The following is a 19,058-nucleotide window of genomic DNA, read 5'->3' on the forward strand; positions in this document are numbered from 1 at the left end:
GACTGGAGGAAGCTTCAGGGCAGAATGTAGAGCGCACTTTCAAATCAGTCTAAAAACAGAAGAAACTTGTACATCAAATACCTACTGAAGATGGTATTTTCAGATGTAACCTTCAACAGGATATAACAGCTACAGTATATTAGCATTAGTCTGTGTTAGAGATTTATAGCCTTTGCCTCTCTGCATGCAGTTGCACAAGAATACAGTTCACATAACTGGAAGAATATTTCATGAAAAATCTGATTATCAAGATAATGAAACTGTATATATGATTCCAATAGGATCGTAGGGGCACCAAAATACATAAACACACTATGGCATGAAAAGGTTTTCCTCACAACGAAACACAATTCATGTCCTCAAGTTATTTTACACTCCAGTGGCGAGAGTCGCCATGCATCGGCACCAACTGATTTCACGCTTTATAGGCTGGGAAACAGTCCGAAGCTTAGTCTCTTTCACACTCCACTGACATGGTAACCCCATAGTTCACCAACTTAACTGTCTGAAGTTTAATGTTAGTGCATTAGTGCACCTATTAATGACCACCTCAAAAGGCAGTCAGACTGAAACCTTACTATAACTGAACAGCAGTAATGTAACATGTAAGAGAGAATGGTGGAGAGAAAGCTCCGCTTCCTACTCCGCATATGTACCCAGGGAAAAGAGAAAGGAAAAACTCCCTCCTAAACTTCTTTCCCTCAGCAGACATCTGGAGGTTGGTCTGTATTTCCAGACTTCTTAGAAATCAGTTCCTCTCCTGGGTCCATCCTGGGTTTCACTCCAATATCCTACAGCTGACAAGCGAGAGAGTTGAAATGGACAAGACTTTAGGACTGTACCTCAAACTTGACATGCATTAAACTTGATCTTTCTCTCCTTTTAGGGAGAGACTAAAGCTATTAAGACTAAAGCTAATAAGCCACCCAGTAAATTTTCAAAGTAGAAACCACTAGGCTTAATCTGTGCTGTTATATATATTACCTCACTTGCTCCCGACTACATACGAAGACGTAACTATGATTATTACCTCAATTTTACAGATGAGAAATCTGAAACTTAAGTTACTTACAATCACATAGCTTCCAAGTGTTGGTTAGGACTCCAAAGTCCCTTAACTACTGTGGTAGACTAGAATATATGCCTTCTAAAACTGGAGTAGGGGTGCCTGGGTGGCTAAGTCAGCTAAATGTCCAGTTTTGGCTCAAGTCATGATCTCGGGATTGAGCCTCATGTCAGGCTCTCTGCTCAAAAGGGAGTCTGCTTGTCTCCCTCTGTCCCTCCTCCAGCTCATGGGCACTCGTTCTCTAAAATAAATAAATAAATAAATTGGGGTAAAACAACAGATAGCAGAGAAGACCCTTAAAAACGAAACAAGGGGCCCCTGGGTGGCTCAGTGGGTTAGAGCCTCTGCCTTCAGCTCAGGTCGTGATCCCAGGGTCCTGGGATCGAGCCCCACATTGGGCTCTCTGCTCAGCGGGGAGCCTGCTTCCCCCTCTCTCTGCCTGCCTCTCTGCCTACCTGTGATCTCTGTCTGTCAAATAAATAAGTAAAATCTTAATTAAAAAAAAAGTACAATAGCAATAGCAGAGTAAGTGCAAAGGTGGTGGAATCCCTGTGTTAGAGATACAGTCACAACTCGGCCCCTCTCTCTTCCCTCCTTGTGGCTATGCTAGCAAGTGTGAAGGCCAAATGTGGCTGGTAAGAATCTGAAAAACCAAAAGAAGTTTCATTTCAAAGCAGGCAAAGAAAACATTAGAAAATTAACAAATAAGAGCTTTTCTTATATGCAGATTGAAGGTTTACTTATTAGAGATTCAAGAAAAACAAATATGTAATTACCTTAGAATATAGTAACTTCAGAGCAACGCTCCTTTAAAAATCAGGAAGCCTGTATCAAACACTGCAGAAGACTTTCCAAGAAGTAGTGTACCGAACAAACATGACTCAGGTACTTAAACTGCATTTTAATCTATTATTCTTATGATATAAAAAGAAAGATAAATGTTAAAGATTGGAAAAGCTAACAATAGGTAATGGCATTTTCTCGGAGTCAAACAAATATTTATTAAGTGCAGATACCGCACTGTGCCGGGACAGTGGAGATTGTAAAGTAAGACTACAATAATGTAACATGGTCTGAACCACATGAATAATGTAACCTCCCCTTTAAGTTGTCCCTCCCTAATTGGGAAGGTAAAAAATTTTTTTCAAAAAATGTTAAGGTAATATATGATAGCCAAATAGAGACAAAAGCAGTAAATGATAAAAACCCAGAAAGAGAAATATCAGTAAGCGCCTATAATGGTTGAAGATGTCATAAAGTAGGTGAAATAGGAGGTAGGCCTTTATAGGCTGGTTTACAGAAAGAGAATCAGAGGGAGATATTCCAAGAAGGAACAGCCTAACTAATATGAAGAGGCAGTAAGTCAAAGAATGTTACCGTGGAGACAGTTAAAGAAACTAGTCTAGCTAGAGCCAAAGGCTGAACCATATTGAACCATAACTTGACCCACATTGAATTCTATTCCACAATCTAGAAATACTCAGAGGGACACCTGGGTGGCTCAGTTGGTTAAGCGGCTGCCTTCAGCTCAGGTCATGATCCCAGCGTCCTGGGGTCGAGTCCCGCATCAGGCTCCTTGCTCGCCGGGGAGCCTGCTTCTCCCTCCGCCTGTCACTCTGCCTGTGCTCTCTCACGCTCTCTCTCTCTCTGACAAATAAATAAAATCTTAAAAAAAATAAATAAATAATAAATAAATAAATAAATAGAAATACTCAGAAACGTATGCCTTGTTCCAATGAAGACTGTTCTAGCTGGCCAAGTGTTTCTAAAACACCACCACTTGATGGTATGTGTATATAAAATCTAATATATAAATAAATAACAGGATACATTTGTCTGAGATAAAGGCCCAGTCATTCTGGATCTAGATTATGAAAACCGGCCTTACTACCATTACAATAATTCCTAGAAAAGATAAGTACTATCCGTATCACTTGGACTTTTATAATCTCATTTCCTGGCATGAAGTGGTATTTCTAGTGTTTTCAAATTTTTAAAATCTATCCAATCCATACTCTCATCAATAGAACACACAGCCTTACAGTTTTGATGACAGAATGAAACAATGACACCCGAAAAGGAAACGTGAAATACCCGATTTTCTTTTCCACCAAAGGCCCCCACACTCTGGCTGTTCACAGACATTTTAGCAGAGCTAACAACAGCTTCCATTCAAACTGCCCACAGAACCTGAGTTGCTCTGCTCTTCTCTCATTGTTCCCCTCCCCACAACTTATACACAACCACCTCACACTGCTGGCCGTCTTCCCCAACTGCTGCCCAACAATTCACAGGCCATTACAGATCGTTAGCACTGCGTTCAGGGACTTGGCAAGTACTCTTGTGGGACAACGCAGTGTGTTAGTACAGCATTTTCCCGGACACAATGTCACTCTTTATAGCCAGTTGCAAATTAGTTTCTTCTTAAAAAAAATAATACTCCTAATAAGACAGGTACAAGGAGATTTTAAATAACCAAGATTAAAACTCACTTTGGTATGCTCTCAGATCAGGGCCGTTTCAGACTCATGCACAATGAAATCCCATGCCTTTACTCACACAAGCCATACACACACTACAAGAACATCAGAAGTCAGCTTTCTGATACTAACAAAAGCAAAGAGACCACCAAAAAAGATATGAATGGAAAATCTTCTTTCCTTTTTTTTCTGTAGCTGTGGCTCCTCATCCTTAGATTTTATCTGAGAATACTTTAAGCTCAGCTGTCAACGTCAATATTTACTTTTCATTATATATTGCTGTGTAAAACCATTTAATAGAAAATTCAGCAAGTCACCTCTATCACTTCATTAGTTTCCAATTTTTTGCCACATGCTTCAGCAGCACCCAAGTATGATAACCTTCTGACATTTGCTATGACTGACCCTCTCGATACCACTAAAGCCTTCACCCTACATATCAGCTTTCCAGTAAACACTGGTGACACATAAGAATCAGAAGCTGGAGGGGCACCTGGGTGGCTGAGTGAGTTAAAGCCTCTGCCTTCAGCTCAGGTCATGATCCCAGGGTCCTGGGATCAAGCCCCACATCAGGTTCTCTGCTCAGCGGGGAGCCTGCTTCCCCCTCTCTCTCTGCCTGTCTGCCTGCCTACTTGACATTCCTGTCAAATAAATAAATGAAATCTTTTTTTTTAAAAGATTTCATTTATTTATTTATTCATCGGGGGCGGAGAACACAAGCAGGCAGAGCAGCAGGTAGAGGCAGAGAGAGAAGCAGGCTCCCTGCTGAGCAAGGAGCCCGATGTGGGACTCGATCCCAGGACCCTGGGATCATGACCTGAGCCGAAGGCAGCAGCTCAACCTACTGAGCCACCCAGGCGTCCCTAAATAAATAAAATCTTAAAAAAAAAAAAAAAAAAAGAATCAGAAGCTGGAACAGACTGAAAAGATCATTAAGAGAATGTAGGTAAGAAGAGCCTCTTATAAAGCAGTGATCATATCAACTTACTATGTCTTCCTGGGGAAAAAAAACTTAATTAAAAAAAAAACCTTTAGTGTAATAGTAAACAATTAAAATCACTATATACCTCATTATTTTTCATTTCTAATTTCTTTGATAGCATTCTTCATTCTGCTTCATTATGCCATACTGAAGATATAACTGACTGTCTATTCTTGCTGAATCAGTTCTTCCAACCCCATACAATAACAGAGGTTCTTTACTGCTGCCTGTATAAACCGGACGGAAGCTCTAGAGCTTGACAGGAAGGATGTCAATTCTCGGTTCTTATGGTGGAAACACACTAAAAAGAACAAAGCTAGGATTTCAGCTTTGAGAACTAATATTTAACCAGCCCGTTCTCTTTACAACAAACACCAAAATTAGGAGTGAAGAGAAGAAAATCTTTAAGAGACCCTTAGTCCTTCAGGAAATTGCCACTCTCAAACTTGTTTTACATGAGAGTTACAAATAAAATGACACTAAAGAAAAAAAAATATAAGCAAGCAAACAAATATTTAGAGTAAATAAACAATATTTCTATAATATTTGCAGAAATCAGAGTTAACTGACTTACCAAATAAATGACATTTATTTTCTGAATAATAAAATTCTAGAACATGCAGATAGATTGTGTCTAAAGGCAAACAGCACAAAGCTTTCCTTCTGATAAACAGCAGTTTCACCTGGAAAATAATAATAATAAAAGTTATTTTTATAAAAATAACATAATTATCACTTCTCTGACACTAGTCTATGCAGTTAACTTTCATTATCTCATTTTGTGAATACTAAGAGCATAACACAGTCATTAATCTACCATAGAATGTGCAATGAAAATAAACACAAATGACAGAAATATTTCTTAGAAGCCCATCAACCAAAAAGAATAAAAAATGTCGTATTTTCTCATTCTCAGTCCTCTGAGAACTAATCTGAGGGGGCAGAAGTGCCTATTAACTGCCATTAAAGAGAGAGAGAGACAGACAGATAAAAAACAAAATAATACAAATGATGAAAAACACAAAAAGATGATCAAGCTCTAGTCATTATTACAGTTCTAACTTACAGGATGGCACATGGCGGATACTCAGTAAGAATACACTGAATGGATGGTTGGATGGATAAAAGATAAAATAGCAAAGAAAAAATAAAGCACATCAGTTAGCAGAGAAATGCAAAATATTTTTTTTGTCCATCAAACTGACAAAGATTAAAAAATAGAGCAATAAGGTCCTGTTTTGGTCAACGGATACTGAATAAAGTTCACACATTGTTAGTGGAGGTATACGTTTTATTAACGTATAAAGCATTTTAACAAATTTCAGATAATGAACTTCTACCAGAATACTTATTCCAGAACTATTTGTAATTGTGAAAAATTATAAAGAACTTTACTGTGCACCCATAAGGGCAAGGTTAAATAAATTATGGTACATCTAAACTATAGAAAAATAGCCATTAGAAAGAATAATGTAGCTCTATAAATATTGATATAAAGACCTACAAACATATTGAGTTTTTTAAAAATGGAAAATTTAACAAGAAGGGTACAAAACCAATATAAAAATCTTGAAACAATCCTGAGACACAAAAGTAGATTTAAACAAATGGATTCAACACAATTCAACATCATAAAGATGTCAGTTCTCCCTCAAGCAAGTTATGAATTTAACATAATCCCAATAAAAATCTCACTTGAGCAAACTCTCTTATGGAGATAGACAGCTGATTCCTAAAGCTCGACAGAAAAATAAAGATGTAAGACCAGCCAATGAAGCATTAGAAACGTTAAAAGCTATCTCTCGATAGATTATCAAGCCTCTATAATTAAAAGAGTGATAATGGTACAGAAATAGATAGTGAAAAGAGTAGGAAGTCCAGAAATAAACTCAATGGAAATTTAATGTATGCTAAAGGGGGCATCTCAAAACACTGGGGCAAAATTGGACTTTTTAAAGAAAAAATAGCCAGGGTAACTAATTAGCATTTGGAAAAAATTATTAAACTTGTATAATATTCATTTTAAAAACTCTAAATGGAGCAGGGATCTAAATGAAATAACTAAAATAATACAAATACTAGAAGAAAGTAAGTAAATTCTTCTCTACCTGGGGGAAAGGGAAAGGTATTCCAACTATAACCCAAAATTCAGATGCAACAAAAGACTGAAAAATTAAACTAGATAAAATAAAAGCCTAAACATACAGACATGCAATGTGTCAAAAGACAACTGACAAACTGAGAGAAAATATCTGTAACATATACAACTCAGAAAGAGCTAATATCCCTAAAATAAAGAACTCTTAAAAACGGAGGGAGAAAAAACCCTAATAGAGAAATTAATAAAAAGACACAAGACAATTCACATAAAAAAAGTATTTCAGGGAGGGAGACAAACCATAAGTGACTCTTAATCTCACAAAACAAACTGAGGTTTGCTGGGCAGAGGGGGGTTGGGGGGGGGTTATGGACATTGGGTAGGGTATGTGCTATGGTGAGTGCTGTGAAGTTTGTAAACGTGGAGATTCACAGACCTGTACCCCTGGGGGAAAAAAAATATATATATATATGTTTATAAAAAATAAAATTATAAAAAAAAAAAAGTATTTCAATGACCTTTATACACATGAGAAGATGTTCAGCCTTACTACAAACAAAAACATTAAAACTATATGGAGATACTTCTTACCTATAAGGTCAGCAAAAATTAAGAAGTATTAACACACTCTGATGATAAGGTTGTGGGGAAATGAACACTCTCATACACCGCTGGTAAGAATTCACATTTGTACAACCCCCAAAGAAGTGTATTTAGTAATATTTATGAAAATTATACAAGCTTTTAAACTTCTGACCCAACCATCCCATCTTAGGAATCTACCCAAACATTTATTTCCAACATACAAAAATATGCAGGACCAGGTTAGTCTCTGCAGCAGTTTGCAAATGCAAAATATTGGAAACAGTATAAAAGAATGGTTACCATCCTAACAATAGGGTAATACTATACAACTGTCAGAAGGAGGAAAAGACAGAGAGGGAATGTGAGTCTATAAGTTGATATGGAATGAATTCCAAAATATATTGTGTTAAATGAGGAAACCAAAATATAAAAGAGTTATCTATAATATGCACCTTTTGTGTAAAAAAGAAGAGGAAATAACAAAATATACATGTATCATTCTTGGGGGAAAAACACACAGTAAGGATAATTCAGAGAATGATGAAGCTGGCTATCTATTAGACGGTGGGTGCAAACAGGTGGTAAGGGAAAAAGAAGGGTGACACTACTCTGAGTATGTATTTTTTGTACAATTCTGACTTTTGAAACCATGTTAATGTTTCACATACCCAAAAATAAGGAAGATCAATTAGGACAGGGAGAAAAACTTAAATAAAAATAGAACCGAACTATATTTCAAATGACTAACATAACCATGTGAGGGAAGGAAGAATACTGGAGAGAGAAAACTAATCCAAGTAACTTTTAAACATGGTTTTTAGATCAGCACTGTCCAAAGGAAACATAATGGGAGCCACATAGGTACTTTAGTATTTTCCAGTAGCCACATTAAAATAAAATAGGTAGAATTAATTTTATTAATATATCTTATCTAAGTATCTTAAAATATCTCAATATTTTAGGTATAATCAACATAAAGATAATACTAAAACACTAATGATATATTTGAATTCCTTATTTCATGGTTAAGTTTTCGAAATTTAGTGTATATTTTACACTTATAACACAGTTCATGGAGAGTAGCTACGCTATTTGACTGTGGCGATTTAGACTACATATCTTTAGGCTAAAGGAAAACCTATCAACAAATATTGAACTCTCCTGGGGCGCCTGGGTGGCTCAGTCAGTTAAGCGGCTGCCTTCGGCTCGGGTCGTGATCTCGGGGTCCTGGGATCAAGCCCCCCGTCCGGCTCCCCGCTCAGCAGAGAGCCAGCTTCTCCCTCTCCACCTGCTGCTCTGCCTACTTGTACTCTCTGTGTCAAATTAAGATAGATATATCGATATATAGATCTATAAGTATAGAACTCTCCTTAGTAGGTATCTTTTTTTTTTTAAGATTTTATTTATTTATTTGACCGACAGAGATCACAAGTAGGCAGAGAGGCAGGCAGAGAGAGAGGAGGAAGCAGGCTTCCCGCTGAGCAGAGAGCCCAACTTGGGGCTTGGTCCCAGGACCCCGAGATCATGACCTGAGCCAAAGGCAGAGGCTTAACCCACTGAGCCACCCAGGCACCCCAGTAAGTATCTTTTAAATAGTGGCATGAGTAAGCGATTCTTAATCTATTTTCTGATATTCTAGGATTGAGCCAATAAGTAAAAATACAAATAATAAGGCTAGGTTTCTCACTGATGGAAAAGGGTACAGAATGAAGGAAGAACAGAATAAACCCCGCAGTAGTGGCTAGGATCAGAGGTAGCAGCATAAACTCCGTGCTTTCAGTAGACAGATGAAGATGTACTGAGTGTGTGTGCATGTACACACATACACCACACACATCTATGTCCTAGATGTCTGCCAAGAGGGCCTGGAGCAATGTTACCCAGTAGTAACGAGGGCATCAAGAATCCAGATCATGGCTTTTAAAACCATTCTCTACTAAAAGGTACCTTTCAGAGCTCCTTAAAGAAATAATTCATTCCAGGGCTCAAGATGGGAAAGTACAAGATGAGTCCAAACATTTTGTTGTGATAAAAAGTAAGGCAGTACTCAAAGAATGAGAAGGGTAAGCCAAAAGGAGACAAATTGGTTTGAAGCGGCTCCCACTGGCCAACTCAGGGACAGCAACAAAACAAATAAATAATAGAAAAAAAATGGCAGAATTAAACACCATTTAGGACCCTTCATGAAAATGACTCAGGCAGAAATCACTGATTGATACTAAAATTGGTGAATAAAAGTTTAAGAAGTAACAAGACATTCATAAAGTCTCAAACTTTTTTCAAAGATACTTCAGAATTACAAATAAAATGTGGGGGTGCCTGGGTGGCTCAGTCAGTTGTGTGTCTGACTCTTATGTCATGAGATCAAGCCCTCCCCCACCCCGCATCCAGCTCTGCACTGGCATGAAGTCTGCTTGAGATTCTCTTTCTCCTTCTGCTCCTCACTCCCCCACCCCTGCTCACATGTGCACAAAAGTGAACACTCACTCTCTAAAAAAAAAAAAGTGAATGTACTTAATCCCACTATACACATAAAAATAGCTAAAATGGTAAATGTTGTTATGTATATTTTACCACCAAAAAAATTACAAAAGGAAGAATCTTTAACTACACTGGAAAACCCAGCAGGCACTACCTTTCAAAAAACTTGGGGAAAAAAAAAAAACAGGTTGGTTTTTTTTTTTAAATGCATGAAATAGGATGGATTTTTAATGAAGTGATCCAAGATCACTTTACCAGTAATTCAACAACCTACACCTCCTGACATGATGCACTGAGAAGCGTAACTTTATTTCTATGATGCTCCTGCCAAAAATGGATAACCTAAATCCAATCATGAGAAAACATCAGATAAGCCCAAATTAGAGGCATTCTACAAAATAAGTGGCCTGAATTCTTCAAAAATGTCAATGTCATGAAAAAAAAAAAAAAAAAACCCACCAGACTGAGGAAATGTCCCCGATTAAAGGAAACTAAAGAGATATGACCATTGGAATGCACACCATGATCCAGAATTTTCTTTTGCTATGAAAACACATCATTGGGACAAGGGCTGAAATTTGAACAAGTCTGTAGATTAGATAATAATATTAAATCAATGATAATTTCCTGATTTTGACAACTGCAATGTGGTTACTTAGAAGAATATCCTTATTTTTAGAAAATGCACTTTGAAGTATAGGTATTCAGGGAAATAGGCCTGCAACTTACTCAAATAGTTCAAGAAATAGATATACAGAGTGTGTATATATAGAGGGAGAAAGGGAGAGGCAGAGAAATGAGAAGGAGGAAGAGGAGAAAGGGAGGGAGGCAGAGAAAAGGGAAATGTACAGAAGTGTTCATGTTTGAGATATCTGGGTAAATTTTTTGTATTCTTATAACTCTCCTACAGTCTGAAATTACATCAACATAAATTAAACAGAAAAAAAAAAAGATGTTAGCACAGAACCTGGCACATAATCTGTGATCCAATAAATGACAGCTATTAGATGTTGTTAATATTATCTCTAAATCCTGCACACAAAAAAATCCTCTTAAGAGATATATACATTGAGGCACATGGATGGCTCAGTCTTGTTAAGCGTCTGCCTTCAGTTCAGGTCATGATCCCGGGGTCCTGGAATGAAACCCTGCACTGGACTACTCCCTGCTCAGTGGGAAGCCTGCTTCTCCCTCCCCGACTCCTCCTGTTTGTGTTCCCTCAACACAAGCAGCTGTGGCTCTCTCTGCCAAATAAATAAATGGAATCTTTAATTTAAAAAAAGAGAGAGAGAGACATTTATGGTGGGGAAAAAAAGGAGAGGGGGAAGTAAAATAATACATGTTTCATTTAAACATACTTGCACAAATACATTAGTAAATGCACAGAAAAGACTAGTAAACACACACTGAACAGTTAACAGTGGTTAGCAGGGGAATCGAAGTGATTCTTATTTTCTTTCTCATACTTATCAGTATTTGCTAGGTTTCTTGTAATGAAGATGAATCATTTTTATGTTTTTTCCAAAAATTATTTGTAGAAAGTAAAGGGACAGCCCACAATCAAGGGAGGCATGACATTTTTCCTTTTCTGTAACAGTACCCTCTCTGCAGACCCATATTTAGTTATTATTTTTGAGCACCATATGCTGTTACTTGCCTTTCATTTATTAAAATTATAATGATTATGTAGTATCATTTCACATAAAAATGTTACAGTTAGTCTTATTAAATCCTTTCAGCCCTGTGGGTTAAGAGTGGAATGGACATACACGTATAAATTTGCATCTTTACAAAATCCTACTAATATAAAAATTTGTTTTTTAACATACAAATCAACAAGGATGGAAAGAGGAGAAAAGAGTAACACAACATTGGAAGTTGGAACATATACAGGTATTTATATAGCAGGTCCCTGGGAAGCCAAATCCCAATCCAGAAGTCGAAAAAGCAGAGACCCAACCCAATTTACAGCCAGAAACCCACACAAGGGTCAGGAACTGCCAGCACACCTCCAGAACTGGAAGTGAAATGGAGACTATCTGAGGAGCAGTTGAACCCTAGGTCCCCCTTCTACCCCTTGAAGGAAAGCTTTAGGTTATCTCTGCAGAACTTAGAAGTAGAAGGGATGATCTATGGTTTATGGGCTGACTAAAAGTGCAGAGGTCTTTCAAACAGGGTGATGAAGCGAACACATCAACAGCTAAGATCTACTGTTCCCTACTCCATCCCCATACACCAGCTCCCCCCAAATTGCAAACTGTTGTAGATTACCAGGACCTCTGAGTACCTACAAATACCCAGCACTACATAAAAATAGACAAAGACTCCCCAACCAAGCCACAACACTATTACAGAAAAAAGGCAGAAACTCAACAAGTTTCCAAGGAGTAGGTCCAAACAAAAGAAGAGGGTTCACATGTTTGCTGAGGACTTCTCAAGAGCAATAGAAGACAAGGAGAAAAAAACTATACCCTCAAAATTCAGAAGAAAAACATTTCCAATCTAGCATTTTACACTCATCCAAACTATATTCAACAAATGTGAGGACAGGGGGGAAAAAAAAAAAAAAAGACACTTTGACATGAAAAGGCTCAAAAAATTACCTCCTATGTATACTTCTTAGAAAATTACCACAGGACTGATAATTCAAAGTTCTAACAAATTCAAGAAAAGACGGATTCTTTGTAGCCATAGAAAACTGCCAGGAGTATCGGTTTTAAATCCATGCAATTGGTAAGGACAACTCAATCCAGTAGGCACTTTTACAAGCCAAACAGTCAGGGACAGAATCACATTCCCTACTGCCAACCAATGAACACAGCACCACCCAAGTAACCATGCTTCTACAGATGATGTTAACCCCCACCTCCACCTCTTAAAATCCTCCAGTCCCTGAACTCCACCCTCCCCAAAACCACTATGTAAGATAAACAACTCCACTGCCCCCAACAAAACCACTATGTAAGATTAACAATTCTTCTTTGTTCAAGGAGACTGTGATTGAAGAGATATTCTAGAGAGTGGGGTGATGGTCTCATCACCCTCTAACACCAAATGAAGAAATAAACCAAAGCAAAGAAAGGCATGTACGGAAAACAGGGTATCTAACACAAGACAAAAGTGAAGGGATGTGGGTGAATGGACATTCCAGGATTCCAGGATGCAAATTGCACCAAAAGTAGAAGGCAAACAATTCAGACTGAAGCTATGTGACAGAGTCAAGAAGGTTGAAGGCTATCATCCCCATGCTCTCTGCCATAGTACCATCTTTTTCATCCAACACAACTACTAGAGGATGGGCTCTAAGTAAGAGGGTAAATGAAGAATAAGGAAGATAAGGGTTACAATACTGGGAATCAGACTGAAAAGGAGAGAAAAGTCTAAAGATAACAAAGAGAAATCTTCCCAGGAAAAGAGCTGTGAAGTAGGCCCAGACGGTAGGACAATGAAGGTCTCCAAAGAGAAGTTGCCAAAAGATTTTTTTAAAAGGAAAGAAAATTAGAACTGACAGATAACGATGACTGACCTTGTGGAAAAATGCACTGAGAGGCTACTATTTCAGACCTATCAGCAAGTAAAATTTGCACAGGCATAATAATGTAAACATAACATCAACTATCTCATTTAACCAAATATTATAACTAAATTGGAAAGCTAGAGGAGGAACAGTAGTAGTGATGGTGGTTTAAGAACAGTACAGCTTTCTCTACCATAATAGAGACTCAATATAAAATGAAAAAAGACAGCACTGCACATATACTATTTTGAAACATGGAGATACATAAATGCCAGAAGAAATAGCTTAAGGAGCTAAAAGTGGTTACCTTTAGTGAGGAAACCAGAGCATAGGGATTCACTGTATTTTGTTACAAATCCCTTTTTTAGTATTTGACTTTTAAAACTTGTCTACTTTAAAACTATATGTCTGTTGATAAGATACAAAAAACAAGTGATGAATTTCTTAAATGTATTGTTCATCACTCAAAAAATACGTAATAAAATATTTTCAATTGAAATAAGAAAAATCTTACAGGAAAAAAAGTTTTTCCCTTTTTTTAGGAAGACCTTCACATTCGTAATACTGAAAGAACGCAAACATGCAAAATATAGAAGCTTTAAAAATAAAAAAAATTTTAAAGCAAATAATCACCATTTGAGTGGATAGACAGAATTCAGTAATTGTAATACTAGAAAGATTGTAGGTCTGATCTTACTTACAAATTCATTAATGATTAGGAGAGTGCAAATAACACATTTAATTAAATTTGCTCATTTATCTATTTGGGGAAGTACGATTAACAGCATAACAGCAGTAAAAGAGGGTAGTAATATAAAAGGACAGAGATGGATTAAAACATTGCCCAAAACAACCAAACTGGAGAGTGGATGGAAAGCTAAGTAAAATTATGGGCTTAAAACTACAAAAAAGAAATACATAAAATTTATATAAATTTATATAAAATTATATATATAATTTTACTGCACATTGTTGTCATATGAAGTAATTTAGGCCAATGCCAAGTTAAATGAGGAAATATATAAAAACACACACGCTGGGCACCTGGGTGGCTCAGTTGGCTGAGCGACTGCCTTTGGTTTGGGTCATGATCCCAGAGTGCCGGGATGGAGTCCCACCATCAGGCTCCACACCATCCACCATCTGCTTCTCCCTCTGATCTTCCCCTCTCTCATGCTCTCTCTGTCTCTCTCTCAAATAAATAAATAAAGTCTTAAAAACACACGCACACATTATGTATTTGTATATATATACACACATACATGTACAGACATACACATAAGTTTTTTCCTTAGAAGAGATTGATAATCCTTATTAAAAGCAAGGACTCATGAAGGATTACCCTCTAAAAACAAAGTACTATTGACACAGTCTGACAAGAATGGTTTTATAATTGTTTACATTTATATATAAACTCTGTCAAAGATTACCAATAATGACCAACTGTCCTAGAGACAATTAACTCTTTTATCGACCCTATATTCTTCATCTAGCTATACCTGGACTATCCTCATTGTTCCTGTTCTTTGTGCCCAGGCACTGACCACTAGAAATAGTCTATATATCCCAACACCTCCAGCATGAAGGTGTGGCTAAGTGACTAATTTTCACCAATGGAATACGGGCAGAAGTGGTACATGTAACTTTCAGTCAATATCCTTAAAGGGAAAGAGATGTATTTTCTTCTTCCTTCTTCCTAATGGTTGGAATGTGAATGAAACAGCTGGAGCTCCAGTAACTATCTTAGACTATAAAATGACTTTGGAAGAGAACAGAATCCATGCACAAAACAGCACCATGACAAATCAACCATACCAGCCCTAGACTACTTTTGGACTTCCTGACATTAAAAGAAATACATTTCTATGATGTTTAAGTCTCTTTTATTTAGCTGCAACCAAATCTAATCCCGACTGGTATAACCTCTATACTCAGACCCACTTCTTGTTTTCTTTCTTTATCTAAACAATCTTCACCTGCTCCTTTGCCAGCTCCTTTTCTGCCTCCCAAACCCTTACTATGAGTACTCACCAATATTCCACCCTTGGTCTTTTCCACTCTTCTCCTAGGCCATAAAACAAAACAAAAACCAAACACACACACACACACACACACATCTCTCTATAGTTCATGTCTTTTATTTGGGATCTAGTTTTATCTCCAGCTGTCTATCATTTCACTTGGATGAGACATAACTGAACAGGAACATAACTGATGTTTAAAACAAACAAAATAAATACCATAGTGATGGTAGCAATAGCAGTGGTTGTTATGACACTAATAAACAGCTAATATTTACTGAACTCAATATTTGCCAGGCAGTGTTCTAAATATAAGAGCTAATCCTGACAACAATCCTATGAAATAGGGAGTATTATCACCATACCCATTTTAAAAAAACGAGGAAAGAGACCCAGACAAATTAAACAACTTGCTCAAGACACATAACTAATGTATCAAAGAGATCATTCAAACCTGGGTATTCCAGAACCTACCCTCTTAACCAGAGTGCACTGGTACTTAGGATGCTATCACAGCTTCAGACTTTTTAAGTTGTCCTCAGCAACCACACTATAATCATTTAAACATCCACCGTGATAATAAATTTTATGCCTCTGCATTTTCAGAAACTGTCAAATATCACTTAGAAATCAGTAAATAAGATGAGTGATCAAGCTAGAAAATACTCTTTTGAAGACAAAGGATATGATCATCAAGTAATGAGACTGGTTTTCTTGTATGACTCTACTGGTTCTGAAATTAGTTTCAGAAGACAAGTTCCAAAGAAAATTTATTTGCTAAAATAAATGCATGGTCTCAGAAACAAATTATTTTAAAAAGAAGAGCATTCGTTTTTAGGTTCTTTAGTTTTAAAGCACCAGATTTTAAGTACCACTCAAATTATCTAATACCTAAAACTTGTATTAGCACTCGAACTCATTATCTTTCTCCCTACACCTATCTGAGCTCCTTTCCCAATGTCACTATCAATAACACCACAATATACTTGCAAGGTCAGGCTCAAAACTTTGAGGTTTTATTTCTTCCAGCTCTTCCATCCCCATGCTTACTGTTCTTCCTCCATAAGAGTACCATGTTTTCTTTCCCCATTACCCCACCACTGTCCTACTGAAATACTCTCCAGCCATTCTCCACTACAGGTTATCCAACAAAGCTGCCAGAACAACCTTTCTCACTGTTTTCATCATATGACTTTCAACAGAAGTACCATCACCTACAGGACCAAATCTACATTCTTCAGCCCAGCCTTCAAAGCCTTCCATTAATTCTTCCTCATTATCACACACTTATAAACCTAACAAATCATATCTCTGTACTACTCATCATCAGTAAAAATCATACCTTTCATTTGTGCATACTGTTAACACTCCCTTTTTGTCTCACTTAACTCACATATTGCACTCATTTTTGCTTCTAACTTCTCCTCGTTCCTCTCTGTGTGGAATTGTCTTCTGCCCTCTCCAGTCAGTCTGTTACTCTATCACTTCCTTCAAGAGCCTCCTCTTCCTTGAAGTCCAAATAACCCTCACAGAGACTGCTCTATTTTGTATTCCTCAACACAGGGACCATCCAGTAGCAGAACTAGGAGAGAATCTCAAAGACTGACCAGACTAGGCCTTCATCTGTGTATGAGTGATTTTCTAAGGAAAAGATTAATTTTCATCAAATTGTTGTATCAAATACCTTAGAAAATTTGCTGGACGGCTGCCACGGTGAAAGCCCAAAGATATCCTACAACTTGCCCTGCTTTTCAGTTTGGCAATGGTAAAGCCAGAATTCAAACCCATCTTCTCATTTCCCCACCCAAAATGAATATAAAGACCACTGCCCAGAATATAATTCCTGCTAGTTTAGAAACTGTGCTAGACACTATTCATAAAAACGTTATTTTTTTTTTACTCAGGATACAAAATTTACACACAATAACAAGCGATTCCAATTTAAGTGTGTTTGTGTTACATTAATACACATACACAAAAAACAGAAAGGAAGGAAATAATCCAAGATGTTAACAGTTACTTCCAAACAGTGAAAATAAGATATATTTCCCAAATCCTCTGTAATGAGCACATATTGATTTTATAATAGTAATAATACTTAAAAAATTAAAATTGTGTGACATTATAAAGTCAAAGATAAATTCCCTGACTGTGAACTTAAGAGTCAGAAGCAAAGAAAAGTTTCAGGCTACCCAAAGAAACAAACAAGAAGCACAGCACAAAAAAGAAACACTATGGCAAGAAGGGAAAGAAAAGCAATGTCACTAAATGTGACAACACTGGTGGCAGAAACCAAGAGCTACATGGCTTCTGGGGCTTGTCAACTCCAGTACTTAATAAATCACTGGTTCTCACACTAGAAGAGTCAAGAAACCAAAAAAGTCACTGGAAATTCTGAACGTACTGAAAGATGGTCACACTGAGTTTGAAACTGTTATCTGGGAGGGCTGCAGAGAATTACCAATCACATAAACAAATCAAGGCTATTTATTTTCCTCTAGGTCTTTTCCTAAAATTAAAATGTGAATTGAAAGCACGAAAGTTCCGAAAAGATTCACAGAATAAAAAAGTTTAGAGCCATATATAGGCCAATAAATTCATCTTTTCCTAGCACTAGGTTTTTAATTCCAGTCCAAAATCCTTTATCCAAAACTCGGAGCCAGAGAGGCTTCAGAAATCCAAATTCATGTATGTGTTTTTGTTCCTCTCTTGGACTCTGCCTTTCAGTGAGTTTCTTCCTCACAGCTACCCACCCCATTTCCAAATCATTCTTGTTACCTTTTCCCTCTGATCTTTGTAAACAAGCAGGATTGCTATTATTATCCCTATTTTACAGACAATAGAAACTATAAACTGGACTACTAATATAAATTTGAGAGTTTAGGGTTTGAATCCAAGTGCTTCTCTTCTTTCTTAAGAACTCTTCTGGTATTCCATGGCAAAGAACTTGAAAGAGCCCAATTACAAGCCAATATTAAAATTGTGCATATTTCTAAGAAGCAAATCTCCTACTAAGGAGTACCACCTACCCTTTGCCCCTATTTTTGCCTCTGTGCCAAGTTAAATGGTCAGGAACTGTCACAAATAGATACCATCACATTTACACATTAACCTGTGTTATCTGGGAACCTCATGATACTAGACACCAGAACCTGCTGTTTCCAACAGTGCTTCTCTGCTTCTCTATTTTTATCCCTAGTCTGAAAACAGCCATGTTTGACATAAAAAGGAAAAAAAAGACAGAAGAGGGAAAACAAATATTAATAAAACTGAAGAGTGAATTTGAAGAATGGAAAGCTATATAGAAGACTAGCATAAGACAGGTGAAAAATGCACGCCACAGACTGGGAGCAACTGGTCTATGTTTTATTGTGAGAGGAGAAAAACCTCTTCAAATGCAGGCTTATAGCTTGCTGAGTAACACCCTATAACTTCTCTTCTATCTAAAGCTCTGACAACTGGAATTTCTCTGTAATTCAATAAACTCTTACGAGTTACACGGGCTTCATCCATCCTGCTGGGCTCATTAACGGGGAACTCTAAATGTTTTCTCCACTAGCTAAGAGCACATTTTCTGGTGGGTGGCATAGAAGGAGGGTTCTCTTTCAAGATATAAATAACCTAATCCCATTTCTTCTCACTTCTTCTATGAGTAGGAAGTCTGCAACAAATATAGTTCAACAACTAAAAGAAATGTCTAAATTATAACTGGTAGTGGTCATCAAAGATCATCCTACAGGCCCCCAGTTTTATACAAAGTGTGAGAGCTACTCTTATATTTATACAGGGTTATAATTAAACGTCTATACTTTTACTTCTGGCACTAAT

The 19,058-nt window shown here is 37.1% G+C and overlaps 1 protein-coding gene across 5 annotated transcripts in view; it reads right to left on the reverse strand.

The window, feature by feature from the left end:
* R3HCC1L (R3H domain and coiled-coil containing 1 like) overlaps positions 1–19,058 on the reverse strand; it is a 91,990-nt gene that overhangs the window by 68,886 nt on the left and 4,046 nt on the right. For all 5 annotated transcript variants that reach the window (XR_004385641.1, XM_032882744.1, XM_032882708.1 and 2 more), the window contains exon 2: positions 5,103–5,211. The gene's annotated coding sequence lies outside the window, so the exon portion shown is untranslated. The remainder of the gene's footprint in view (positions 1–5,102; positions 5,212–19,058) is intronic.

This window comes from Lontra canadensis, unplaced genomic scaffold (assembly GCF_010015895.1).
Source record: "Lontra canadensis isolate GAN:19392208 unplaced genomic scaffold, GSC_riverotter_1.0 scaffold3, whole genome shotgun sequence".
Lineage (NCBI taxonomy): Eukaryota > Metazoa > Chordata > Mammalia > Carnivora > Mustelidae > Lontra > Lontra canadensis.